At 36.3% G+C, this 14,910-nt stretch overlaps 1 pseudogene; it reads left to right on the top strand.

Moving 5' to 3' along the window:
• Positions 1–501: 501 nt before the first annotated feature.
• On the top strand, positions 502–600 carry LOC145580471 (small nucleolar RNA R71; annotated as a pseudogene).
• The last annotated feature ends 14,310 nt before the right edge of the window (positions 601–14,910 follow it).

Here is a 14,910-nt window from a genome sequence, read left to right on the forward strand (position 1 = left end):
AAGACCACAATTTTCACAAAATACTACAAATTTAGTACCAACAATAGAAAAGTTAGCAATGAAAAATAAATTAGAATTAGGGCCTGTTCTGATTGACTGAACTGAGCTGAAATGAACTGAACAGAACTTATTGGAGCTGGACTGAACTGAAATGAACTTAACTGAAATGAACTAAATATTTTGTGAGAGAAGGAAATTAAGATAACAACTAAACTGAACTAAACTGAACTGAAAATAAGCTGAAGAGAACATGCCCTTACAAAGATTGTCTAATTTCTTGCTAATACATGTCAATTGTGCTTGTAAAAAGGACATAGAATCGACTTGGTGTTTTCCCTTATTTACCAATATTGGGAATTATGAATAGCCATCTCTTCGACAACATTACTAGCTATGTTCTCATCTAAGTTCATGAATCTTTCGTTTGCTGCAGATCTGAAAGTAACCTTGAATTATTTCCAAGCCCATTGTAAAAGGTTTTAGATCATCTTCCACTGTGGTATCCCATGATGGGGGCATTCTCTCTGCATATCTTTACACCTTTCCCAAGCTTCACATAAAGACTCGTCTGCATCTTGGGAAAAATTAAGGATTGAGCTTTGTAATAAAGCGGTCTTCTCTGGAGGATAGTACTTATTCTAAAATATCAAAGAAAGAGAATTCCAGTCAGTAATACCGAGTGCAGTTTTATTTAATCCATTATACCACAATTTATCTTTACCACATAAAGAAAGGAAAAAAAAATCTCCTTATTTGGTCTTGTGTGACCCCAGCTTGTCCAATGGTGTTGCAATATTGGCAATAATAATCTAGAATATGAAGATTTGGATCCTCGTTGGTCCGTTGAGCCAGAGCCCTTCCACACGGGACTCCCGGATCACTATGGCCGACTTTCGTCTCTGTTCAACCAGTCGGTTTCACAGTCAGGCAGGCTTATACCATTACACTCACGAGCAGACTAGACGCTTGAGCCTACCTTCGCACACCTCTGTTACTCTTTAGGAGGCATCCGCCCCAGATAAACTACCCACCTGTAGACACCCAAATGTGTCTCCCCAAAACCAAACCCAGTGATGAATACCTTTCACGTAATTTGATTATCGAATGAAGTGAAAGTGTGAAAAGTCTAGTGATGTGGTTATTTTTATTAAAAATACCTCTTTCTGTTTTTGAATATATTCCTTTTTATACTCTATTTATGAAAATAGCCAGTCCAATTTAGTTTGGTCCATGATAAGGGTCCAATAATAGTGTAGTTGGATCGGGTTCAAAAAGAACTTTCCGGCAATATATTATAAGCCCAATTTCGATGAATAATGAGGAAGTTATGCCCTAAATACTAAATTGGGCCCAAAACGAATTTTATATGCTGCCCAATGATCTAGAGGAGGGTCTATTAATTATTATTCCTAAAGTTATTAGGATTGATTTTAATCTTCTAGAGTAATCTAGAAGGTTCTTTTAAATTCTAATAGTATTAGGATTGATAATTATATTTTAAGGAGTTTTACTTGGAATAAAATAAGTGTTTAATGATAAATCCGATTTTAATTTGATAAACACGGAATTTGCTGATTAATCATATTAAGAAAAGGATTTCGCGTACAAAACGCGTTTTATCTTTTAATTAGCCCCAAATGACAGAGTTTGTCGCCTGGTGTTAACGTTGTCTGTCGCCTGGCGCTGATGTCTGTCGCTTGGCGACAGAAGCCAGTTTTATTCCGTATAGAACTTGAAGTATTTTCTATCGTTTTTGGACTATTTTCCTATAAATAGGGGTCGTATCTCCCCGTTTTCATTCATTCACAATCATTATTCACAATCATCATCTCTCTCTATTTTCTCTAAAAGCTAGAAGCTTCTCTCTCTCTATTCTTTTTCTAAACCTTCTCCTCCTACAAAATTCCACATTCACAAGTTGTAGACACACCTAGCCAAGTTCGAAGTTGCCTTCGCCCTAGACGTGAAAGGTTGAGAATTTCTGAGGCTTTGGTCCCAAATCTCTATTTCAATTATTTGATTTAATTGTTTGTTTAATATTTTCCTTGAAGTTACTAACGTGTGTATTTTGTTAATAGAAAGAGATACGAGGCATCCAAGTAAGTAATTTAATTTTTTGGTATTTTGACATAGAAATCATGCTTTAATTATTTTAAGTCCTAGTATCATGTTAGGATATTTTATTGCTTCCTAGTATCATGTTTAGGGTAATAACTGAGATTTCTAATATCATGTATGGTTGCTCCCTATTTCTTTTCTAATATCATGTTAGTATCATGTTAGGGTTAAAGCTTTGATTTTTATTGCTTATTGACATGCTAGGATTTGTTATTAATCTTGTTAATATCATGCTTAGGATCTTGCTAATGTTATTATGCTTTATTGTTAACATGGTTATTATGATGATGATGATTGTTATTATTATGTTGCTTGATATATATTATTATTATTGTTGTTATTTCTTGATCATGCCCTCTTTTACAGGATTAAAGGGAATTTGTACTTGTAATCACGCTTAATAAGATAATTAATAATCTTGTTTAGGTTAATATGATTATTATTCAAGTGATCACCAATAATAGTTTTGTTTGTGCATTAATATTCAACCAACATAGATAAACATTTTTAGGGTTAATATATTGATTGCATGTTAGTTAGAAAGCGCACATGAATACGAGAAGAATAAAGTAGAGACCTATTTTTAGTGCAGGTTCAATCTCTTTTAGGTTGGATTTGTACCTTCATCCCCTAATATCTAGTCATGGTTCCAGACCACTATGGAGTTAGCGATCTCATGGATCGTGAAGGGGTGTAACCTTCACCCTGTGAACGGTTTACAAGTTCCTAAAACTTGTTGGCGACTCTTTTGCTCTAGCTTCCTTCCCTTTGGACGCCACCATACTTAAGTGTATGATCCCAGTGGGGCTCAAGTGTGGGATGCTTGAAATATTCCCTACAGTTTTTTGGCGACTCCACTGGGGAGGATTTCTATTTTAATTTCTGAAATTTATTTTGGCAATGAATTAGAATGAGTGGATGAGACTCGAAAAGTTCTAAGTATTTCATGTGCGTAATTTTGATTAACATTATTGGCATAAGCATAAAAAAGGTCCGCATTGGAAATACCATCCGTAATGCGTCAAAAACATAGGATTTTTACACATAGGAAATTAGGGAAATATCTTTCATAACTAAAATAGAAATAACTCTACGAAAAACCGAAAAATTCGAGAACAGAAAGCTGCTGAGGCATGTAGGAATTAGCGCTGAGAAAACAGCGTCATCGCTAAGAGATGGCTCTATCGTCTGGCGACAGAGCCATAGTCTGGCGACAGGCACTATAGTCTCGCGCCAAATTCTTCCAATACCGAGCCAGAATTCTACCTTCTTGTTTCGACTAGTTCTAGTACTGTTTGCTCGGTTTTACTTCCTGATTGAGTTTTTCCCTTTTTTCTGAAACCCATATGTGTTCTACATATGGTCATAACCCTTTGGGTATTCAGGCTCCATCTACCCAGTCGAACGCTCCTAGAAACGAAGGGTACATCCGAGTTTGTTGAATTCACCAAACCGTGGAAGCGAGTTTAACTCGCGGGGTCCCATCCACTCGCGCCAACCCTTCCAAAGGTAAGGCTTCTGCGCGGTGCATCCAAAGTCTTAACCATGGACCCACTTTGACTAACCCATATCCTTGAACTTTAGAGAACTAGAGCCATGGTTAGGTTGCAAACTCATTGCATCATATTGTGACTATTTGACTACTTGTGCATTATTTGCTTGTACATAACCTATATGTGTTTACACTAACCGTTTGTTTGACTTGTGAATAAGTCCAAATAAACTAATTAATGACTAAAGGACTTTGCTAAATTAATTAATTAATTAATATAAATGATTTAAGTCTAAATAAATTGATCGAACTTGACTTAGTACGACTTTAGGCTCGTCCCTTTAGAGTAAAATACTGGAAACAGTCCCATACCAATGTTCTAGCAATGGCTCAAAAGTTTGGGCTGTAGCGCCACGCGACAGTGATTAGCGCCAGCCGACAATGTTGTCGTCTGGCGTTGGTCTTTAGCAATTGGTGACAGTCCTGTTGCTCCGGCGACGGTCCAGTTTTCTGCTCGAGTCTTCACGACGAGTCTAATTAATCAGTTTGCTTAATCAGTTTAACCAGTTTATTAATGACAGTAGTCATGTTTTTAATTGAGTCTAATCACATAGTCCTATGGTCTCACACAAGAGTCAAAACATGTACTCACACTCACTAGTCTTAGCACACACTTTGTGTATATGTCACCATGACCATGTTTTAGGTTCATGCATGAGTCGTTTTTCCGTCATTTGAGTTGGGGGGCCTATTCTATTCCTAATTCTCCCATATTTCTCTATCAACATCACTTTTTTCACACATAACATTCTTCTTTTTCTTCCATGATCTCTTCTCATTTATTGCATGTTGAGTAGAGCTTGAAGTCAAAAATAAAATTTACCCCCAATTTCCCTTTCCACAGCACTTGGTCAAGGAGAGAAGGGCGTTTAATCAAGGATAACACTTTTGTCCAAGTACTAATTTTTGATAAATCGATTCGACAAAAGAGAAAATCTAAGAAGATAATGGCGTCTCAGGAAGAAGTCAACAAACTTAGGAAGGACGTGGCTAACATAACTGAAATGATGAAGGCCGTGGCTCTTCAAATCAATGACCCTGTGAAGCAACAACAAATGGAGCTCATGCAAAAAAGCTTGAGCAAACTCTCCAATGACTATAGGTTCCAGAGCATTAGCTCACAAGGGGTCTTAGTGGACAAGGAGCTTCTTCCGCAGAAGTTCAATGCCAATGACATCCCTAAGTTTAAACCAACTGACAATCCTTATTATCACTTAAGGGCTTTTGAAACTATAATGAACATTAAGGGAATTGATAGGAATATTTTTCACTCTTTGTTCTCACTATCTCTAGAAACCGTTTGTCAACATTGGTTCTTTTCTCTTGATAAAGAGAAGACCTCTACTTGGGATGGAATAATAAACGCTTTCATTGATAGATATAAGTGCAACATTCAAGTTGAAACAGACCATAGACAACTTGAGATGCTAAACCAAAAAGGAAACGAAGGGTTCACCTCTTTCTTTAACAAGTGGAGGGAAACTTCTGCTAATATGGTCGAGGTCACTACTGAAAAAGAGTCTGTAAGGATGTTCATCAAGAACCTTCATGACAAGTATTTGAAGCATTTGAAATATCAACATAATTTGAATGCTTTTAAGGCCGTCTACGACATAGGTATTGAAATCGGAGATGACCTTGCAAAGAAAAAGCTACTAACAATAGCAACAACAGTGGCTGGAAAGGAAAGAAGAACGACAATCCTTCTTCTTCTGAAAACACCCACTCTAGTAACAATGTTGGTACCTTTGACCTAAATGATGTCTTAGCTATGATTAATCAAGGATCTAAAAATAAACCAAAAAGAGAGTTGACGCCCATTGGAATGACTTATGATGCTGCTTTTGATCGCCTACATGATCGAGGATTAATCAAACCTATTGGCCCTACTGAAGATCCAACGCCAGAAAGGGGATCTTCAAGATGGAATCCCAACTCTTATTGCAAGTATCATCAAGGAAATGGTCATACCATGGATGAATGTTACAGATTTCAAAATCTCATTCAAGATCTCATAGAAGCAAACAAGATCCCATTGCCTCTAGCTAGCAAGAAGACCGGGTGATGATCAAGCAAACGACACAAGGCGAGCTTCAACGACAAGATCTCATGACCTCTTTTTCTTTTTTTTTTTATTTTTTCTATCCCCATTAAGTCTAGCAAAGGCACCTTTTATTTTCCATTAGATTTATTTTTTAGGATCTTTCTTTTCCCTTTAATAAAATGAGCATTTATTTTCTTGCATATGATTATCGCATTGCATTGAAAAAAAAATAAAAAATAAAAAATCCATGTCGAACTAAGCACAAAGTATACTTATGATTAGAGGCATCCCTTGTATCCATATCATGTTACCTTTCACCCTTCAAATATACAATCCTTTCTTGATAAACCACTTTGAGCCTCGTCTAACGATAGACCTTTTTTTCTTCAACCCACATCTACCTAACCTTGGGATGGGATGGTGTGCAACTTATGCAATTTTCAAAGAACAAAAGCTTGAGTAATTTCAAAAAATTAAAATAAGCAAAGATAATAAAACTGTGCAAAAGGGCAAGTGTTCCAATGTCTTTGATATGAATATATCTTTGATAAGAACACGTCTCAGATTTCGTCTCTTATCGAGTGCTAGGTACCGTGCCTGAGAAACATGAATGCCAAGTGAGTGATAGACCGCATGATCGGGATTGCCCACACTTATCAAAAAAATGCAAAAGCAAAAAAAAAAAAAAAAAAAAAAAAGAGAGAGCAAAAATATAAACAAAAGAGAGTTAAAAAGTGAGGAAACCTCAAGCATAAAAATAAAAAGATTTCAAAAGCAAGGTTGCACACCTTGGGGGCTTATCTAGAGTCTTGAGCCTTTATCCCCTCCTTCTTCAACCTTTAGCCTAACCACGTTACAACCCTTCAAAGACCTCTTGAGGTATACACACACTTGTGCGAGGTTCGGCTAGATCTACGTTCGACCTGATTCCTAATGGATATGTAGGCAACCTCACATTGAGGTGCGGCCGTAATAAAAATGCATTCATATCTACATTCATAGATGATCATATCAAGGGATCTCCAATGCTCATCCCTATCCATTTAGAGGTAGACTTGGGGGCTTGATCCCTACATTATTAACTTACTTAGCCTAAGAGTCACCACTATTTGACTCTTTTCAAATAAAATATTCCATACACTTAGCCTTTGCAGCCTAGCTTTAGTGTCACTTTCACACACATCACAGATACATGGACAAATAATCCTCCCCTTAGGAACCTTTTGTCATGAAATCTCAACACGACGTTGAAGTATGCCTCGTCACCTTAGAGTATTTCATCACTTAAAAATCATTGCATCACAAAGTATGAAGTGCTTAGCCTCCGCGCCTAACTTACCTAAATACTTTCATCATCGAGTCAACAATTGAGATAGTCTAGGATGCTACAATCCTTGCACTATGAGATACAACATAGACGCATACATTTGGTTAAGCTCATTCAACATGCGCCATTAATCACTTCATTTCATTTCCTCTTTTTGACATCTTTCTTTTTCGGGAGAAAGTCGGTACCCTCCACAAAAATGACGGAAAATTTTTGGGAAAATTTTTGTTTTTTTTTTCGAGTCACACAATCACATTTTCGTGCACACACGAATCATGTACACATTGAGTCATGTCATGTCATCACATCGAGTTAAGTCTACAAACGCGAGTCATGCACATTGAGTCATGTCGTGTCCAAACACATTAAGGCAACCTCAAGTCAGTCAATCACGATGAGTCAAGTATAACAAACCTTAGGTCAACCCTAAGAAAAACATGAGGAAAGTCCTATAGTCCAAAATATAAATGCAAGCACACTAAGTCCCAGACGGACAGGTGATCTTTACAAAAATTTTGAAGTAAAAGGACGCAAACAACTTAGCAAATCAACTAGAGTCAAATGGTCATATTGATTGATTGGGTTCCTTGGTACGCCAGTTAGCCCCTATAAGCAAATTGACATGATTAATAGTGGGCTCGATTACAATCGCAATCAGTGATCGGCCTGACGACGATCATCTCACTTAGCTTAAGCGCCTAATCATTGGCTCATTTCAAGCACCAAGGCATTGGTTCAAAAGCAAGCACATCACCAAAACGACAATATTTCCAAGAGTGAATTGTCGAGCATCATTCTTCAACGACAAATTTTCCAAGATTGAATTGTCCCCTTTGGCAATGTTTCCAAGCGTGGATTGTCGTACTCCTTCTCTATTTGGCAAGTTTTTCCAAGTTCGGATTGTCATACATTCATCAAATCTTCGACAATTTTTCCAAGATTGGATTGTCATCTAAAACTGGCAATGTTTCCAAGCATGGATTGTCGTGCTCCTTCTCTATTTGGCAAGTTTTTCCAAGTTCGAATTGTCATACATTCATCAAATCCTTGGCAATATTTCCGAGATTAGATTGTCATGCATCAAGTTCCCTATGGCAAAATTCCCAAAGGATTGTTGTAGGACGCTATTCATCTTAACATTTCGGCAAAGGTTCCCCAACGTGGATTGTCATTCATTTCAGTAGTGGCAAATTTTCCTGAGACGGATTGTCAGTAGACTCTTTTTTGCAAATGTTCCAAGACGTGGATTGTCAATTGTGGTAATATTTTCCCAAAAGGATTGTCGCATAATATTGGCAAATTTCCAAGGTGGATTGCTTTCAAGAGTTATATTCCAAGACGTGGATTGTCGACCGTAGCAAGGTTCTTAACGAAGTATTGGCAACTTTTCCCAAAATTGGATTTTGGCAAAATTTCCGAGATACGCCCCAGATAAACCTTCGCCCACCTCCGTTACTCTTTAGAAGGCATCCGCCCCAGATAAACTACCCACCTGTAGACACCCAAATGTGTCTCCCCAAAACCAAACCCAGTGATGAATACCTTTCACGTCATTTGATTATCGAACGAAGTGAAAGTGTGAAAAGTCTAGTGATGTGGTTATTTTTATTAAAAATACCTCTTTCTGTTTTTGAATATATTCCTTTTTATACTCTATTTATGAAAATAGCCAGTCCAATTTAGTTTGGTCCATGATAAGGGTCCAATAATAGTGTAGTTGGATCGGGTTCAAAAAGAGCTTTCCGGCAATATATTATAAGCCCAATTTCGATGAATAATGAGGAAGTTATGCCCTAAATACTAAATTGGGCCCAAAACGAATTTTATATGTGGCCCAATGATCTAGAGGAGGGTCTATTAATTATTATTTCTAATGTTATTAGGATTGATTTTAATCTTCTAGAGTAATCTAGAAGGTTCTTTTAAATTCTAATAGTATTAGGATTGATAATTATATTTTAAGGAGTTTTACTTGGAATAGAATAAGTGTTTTATGATAAATCCGATTTTAATTTGATAAACACGAAATTTGCTGCTTAATCATATTAAGAAAAGGATTTCGCGTACAAAGCGCGTTTTATCTTTTAATTAGCCCCAAATGACAGAGTCTATCGCCTAGTGCTAACGTTGTCTGTCGCCTGGCGCTGATGTCTGTCGCCTGGCGACAGAAGCCAGTTTTATTCCGTATAGAACTTGAAGAATTTTCTATTGTTTTCGGACCATTTTCCTATAAATAGGGGTCGTATCTCCCCGTTTTCATTCATTCACAATCATCATCTCTCTCTATTTTCTCTAAAAGCTAGAAGCTTCTCTCTCTCTATTCTTTTTCTAAACCTTCCCCTCCTACAAAATTCCACATTCACAAGTTGTAGACACACCTAGCCAAGTTCGAAGTTGCCTTCGCCCTAGACGTGAAAGGTTGAGAATTTCTGAGGCTTTGGTCCCAAATCTCTATTTCCATTTTTTGATTTAATTGTTTGTTTAATATTTTCCTTGAAGTTACTAACGTGTGTATTTTGTTAATAGAAAGAGATATGAGGCATCCAAGTAAGTAATTTAATTGTTGGTATTTTGACATAGAAATCATGCTTTAATTATTTTAAGTCCTAGTATCATGTTAGGATGTTTTATTGCTTCCTAGTATCATGTTTAGGGTAATAACTAAGATTTCTAATATCATGTATGGTCGCTCCCTATTCCTTTTCTAATATCATGTTAGTATCATGTTAGGGTTAAAGCTTTGATTTTTATTGCTTAGTGACATGCTAGGATTTGTTATTAATCTTGTTAATATCATGCCTAGGATCTTGATAATGTTATTATGCTTTATTGATAACATGGTTATTATGATGATGATGATTGTTATTATTATGTTGCTTGATATATATATATATATATATATATATATATATATATATATATATATATATATATATATATATATATATATATATATATATATAAATATATATATATATATTATTATTATTATTATTATTATTATTATTATTATTGTTGTTGTTATTTCTTGATCATGCCCTCTTTTGCAGGATTAAAGGGAATTTATACTTGTAATCACTCTTAATAAGATAATTAATAATCTTGTTTAGGTTAATATGATTATTATTCAAGTGATCACCAATAATAGTTTTTTTTGTGCATTAATATTCAACCAACATAGATAAACAGGTTTAGGGTTAATATATTGATTGCATGTTAGTCAGAAAGCGCACATGAATATAACAAGAATAAAATAGAGGCTTATTTTTAGGGCAGGTTCAATCTCTTTTAGGTTGGATTTGTACCTTCATCCTCGAATATCCAGTCATGGTTCCAGACCACTATGGAGTTAGCGATCTCATGGATCGTGAAGGGGTGTAACATTCACTCTGTGAACGGTTTACAAGTTCCTAAAACTTGTTGGCGACTCTTTTGCTCTAGCTTCCTATCCTTTGTATGCCATCATACTTAAGTGTATGATCACAGTGGAGCTCAAGTGTGGGATGCTTGAAATATTCCCTACACCACCTCGCAGTGTCCCGCCTTCCCCCGAATGATTGGTGCGCCGTTCTTGGTACCTCCAAATTGCTTCCTTTCGATCATGCTAATGAATTGGGGCTTGATTTCAAATTGCACTCCTTCGAGATCCAGTGGAGGAGGAGCAAGATGTGGGAGCTCTACTTAGGATGGCTGCGAATAATCGCTAAGCTGTCGAGGTAAAGTAGCAGTCATATCTGATTTTTTATCTATATTTAACAAATAAATATGAGAAAACGTCCCAAAGAACTTGCATTCTCTAAGACAAAAGAAAATAATCTAGACTACAAAAATAATCAGAAATAAAATAAATGTCAACTAGCATGTTATGTGTCACAAAGACAGCCAGATAAAGACAGTCTTTAGGCTTTTGATGCTACTCTAGATTGGCTTGATAAATTGGGAATGGTGACCACCTGTGGAAAAGATTCCCCATTTTGGTGTTTTGTTTTAGCTGCAAGGGATTTGCTTGTAGGAGAACCAGTACATTTTGGCTTTGAGGTTTATAATCCTCAAATGTTAGTTAGGCAATTTGGTCTATGCTAATCTCTTATTGTTCCCTTAATCACCACTTGTAACATGCCTTGGAGTCAAGGCTAATATTCAACGAAAAAGATGTTTGGGCTAGTAATTCCCTTGAATATCTGTAGGGAATATTTCAAGCATTCTACACTTGAGCCCCACTGTGATCATACACTTAAGCATGGTGGCATCCAAAGGGAAGGAAGCTAGAGCAAAAGAGTCGCCAACAAGTTTTAGAAACCTGTAAACCATTCACAAGGTGAAGTTTACACCCCTTCACGATCCATGAGATTGCTAACTCCATAGTGGTCTGGAACCATGACTGGATATTCGAGGATGAAGGTACAAATCCAACCTAAAACATATTGAATCTGTCCTAATAATAGGCCTCTACTTTATTCTTCTCATACAATCAATATATTAATCCTAAACCTGTTTAATCTATGTTGGTTGATTTATTAATGCACAAACAAAACTATTATTGGCGATCACTTGAATTCCACATTAGCCTAAATAAACTTATTAATTATCTTATTAAGCGTGATTACAAGTACAAATTCTCTTTAAACCTGCAAGAGAGGGGCGTGATCAAGAAATAACAATAAAATATATCAAGCAACATAATAATATTGATACAACAAATCCTCATCATAATATTCAATCTCATCAAAGCATAATAATAGCAAGATCTTAGGCATGATACTAATAAGATTAATAATAAATCTTAGCATGTCACTAAACATTAATGATCAAAACTTTAACCCTAACATGATACTAACATGATAGAAGAAATAGAAAGCAACCTAATCATGATACTAGAAATCCATAAATAACATCCTAACATGATACAAGAAATATTAATAATACAAACATGATTTCTATATCAAAAGAATAATTAAGAAGTAATCTAATTGCTTACTTTGATGCCTCGTATCTCTTTCTATCAAAACAATACACACGTTAGTAACTTCCAGGAAAATATTAAATCAAACAATTAATTTAAATAATCCAAATAGGATTTGGGACCAAACCCTCAGAAATTATCGACCTTTCACGTTTAGGGCGAAGGCAACTTCGAGCATGGCTAGGTGTGTCTAGAACTCGTGAATGTGGTATTGTGTTTGTAAAAAGGCTAGGCTAGAAAGAGGGAGAAAGAATAAGCTATTGCTCAAGAGAAAAAAGAGAATAGAATTAGATGATTGTTGAGGATTGTGAATGATTAAAAATGGGGAAAAAGACCCTATTTATAAAGAAAATACTCCCGAAACGATCAGAAAAAGATCGAGTTCGATTCGAAGTAAAATTTCTCCCATCGTGGCGCGATGGTTCCATTGCCGCGCGACAGGCATCATCGCAACGCGATGGGTCCTGTCATTTCGCGATGAAGAACGCGTTATCTAAAATCTGTACGGAATCCTTAATCTAATTAAATTAGATTAATTAAAGTCTGTACTTATCTTTTAAAATAAGATTTAATCTTTTTAAAACACTTGTTTTATTCCAAATTAAATTCTTTATTTTCTAAAGGATATAATTATTAATCCTAATCCCACTAGAACTTAAAATAACCTTCTAGATTATTCTAGAAGATTAAAATCAATTCTACTGACCTTAGGAATGATAATTAATGGGCCCTCCACTTGCTCATTGGGCCGTATATAAAACTCATTTCAGGCCCAATTTAATATTTTGGCCATAACTTCCTCATTATTCATCGGAATTGGGCTAAAGCTCTTTTCGAGCCCAATCCAACTACACTATTATTGGACCCTTATTATGGACCAAACTAAACTGGACTAGACATTTTCCATAAATAAAGTACATAAAGAAATATTTTTGAAAACAGAAAGAAGTATTTTTTAATAAAATGACCGCATCATGAGACTTTTCACATTTTACCTTGTTCGATAATCAATGACGTCGTGGAAAATATTCATCACTGGGTTTAGTTTTTGGGGAGACACAATCAGGTGTCCCCCACTTTGACTGAGTTTGGAGAAACATAAGTTTTGAACACAAAAGTCAAAATAGCGATAGGGACGGAGAATGATTCAGAATGTTCTGCGATCCTAAATCATTCTTGTAACGCCGATACCTGCAAACTAGCGTTAGTTAAATAGATAAGAGAGTTAGAAATGCGTATCTTGCACCGTCGAGCACACGTCTCTAGGGTAACCGAATTTTGTTGTATTTGTTGTGACAACTTCCACAGTGCCTCGTGAACGCCATCTGAAGGTACCAGTGCCTCGCTATCTTTATTTGTTTGTGACAATCCTCCATAGTGCCTCGGGAACATCTTCAAAGGTGACCGTACCTCGTTATCTCCAGTGTTGTGGCAGTACCTCGCTGCTATAGACAATTTCCTCTCTACTTTGGGACATCATCGAAGATTGTTGCTTGTAGCCATCTTCGGTTTTGTTGATGCTTCATTTTGTTGAATGCGTACTTTGGGGTTGGTGACAATCCTTTTTTTCTTTAGGAACAGTTGTCAACACAACTCTTGAATGATGAGCGACAATCCGGTTTAGGGAAAGTTGTCTATGCCGCATAACAATCATCCTAGGAAATGTTGCTATGATGAAACGACAACCCGCATCTCGGAAAATTTGCCAAAATCCAATTTGAGAAAAGTTGCCAATGCTACGTAACAATCTGTCATAAGAACCTTGCTACGATCGAAAATCCACGTTTTGGAACATAACTCTTGAAAGCAATCCGCCTTGGAAATTTGCCAATGGTATGAGACAATCTTTTTAGGAGAATATTGCCACCATCGACAATCCGCGTCTTGGAACATTTGTAAAAAAGAGTTGACCAACAATCCATCTCAGGAAAATTTGCCACTACTGAAATGAATGACAATCCACGTTTGAGGAACCTTTGCCGAAATATTAAGCTGAATAAAGACCTACGACAATCCTTTGGGAAATTTTGCCATAGGGAACTTGGTGTATGACAATCCAATCTCGGAAAATTTCCAAGGAGTCGATGACAATCCGAACTTTGAAAGAATTTGCCAAACGGAAAAGGAGCACGACAATCCATACTTGGAAACATTGCCAGTTTAAGATGACAATCCAATCTTGGAAAAATTGTCGAAGATTTGATGAATTTATGACAATCCAAACTTGGAAAAACTTGCCGAATAGAGAAGGAGCACGACAATCCATGCTTGGAAACATTGCCAAAGGTGACAGTCCAATGTTGGAAAAATTGTCGTTGAAGAAGATGCTCAACAATCCACTTTTGGAAATATTGTCAATTAGAGATGACAATCCAATCTTGGAAAAAATTGTCGTTTGAAAATGATGTTCTTAAGCCTTGTAAAAGAGATTAAACTTTTCCAAAGGACCTTGACAGTTGATTTGCTTAAGGTTGACTCACGGTTTGGTGTTACTTGACTCATTGTGTAAGACTTAATGTTTTTTGCTCGACTCGATGTGTAACTCGACGTACTCAAATCGACTCGATGTGATAAGCCGACATGACTCAAAGTGTACATGACTCGTGTTCGTAGACTTAACTCGATGTGATAACACAACCCGAAAAAGAAAGACGTGAAAAGAAAGAAGTAAAGTGTTTGAGTGCATGCTGAATGAGTTCGATCAAGTGTATGCATTAACGTTGTCTATCATGGTACAAGGATTGTAGCATCCTAGACTATCTCAATTGTTGACTCAATGATGAAAGTATTTTAGTTAACTTAGGCATGGAGGCTAAGCACTTCATACTTTGTGATGCAATGATGATTACATATGATGAGTGATTTTGATATGACAAGGCATACTTTAACGTTGTGTTAAGATTTCA

The sequence above is a fragment of the Chenopodium album genome, chromosome 14 (genome assembly GCF_948465745.1).
Source record: "Chenopodium album chromosome 14, dcCheAlbu1.1, whole genome shotgun sequence".
NCBI classification, from domain to species: Eukaryota; Viridiplantae; Streptophyta; class Magnoliopsida; order Caryophyllales; family Amaranthaceae; genus Chenopodium; species Chenopodium album.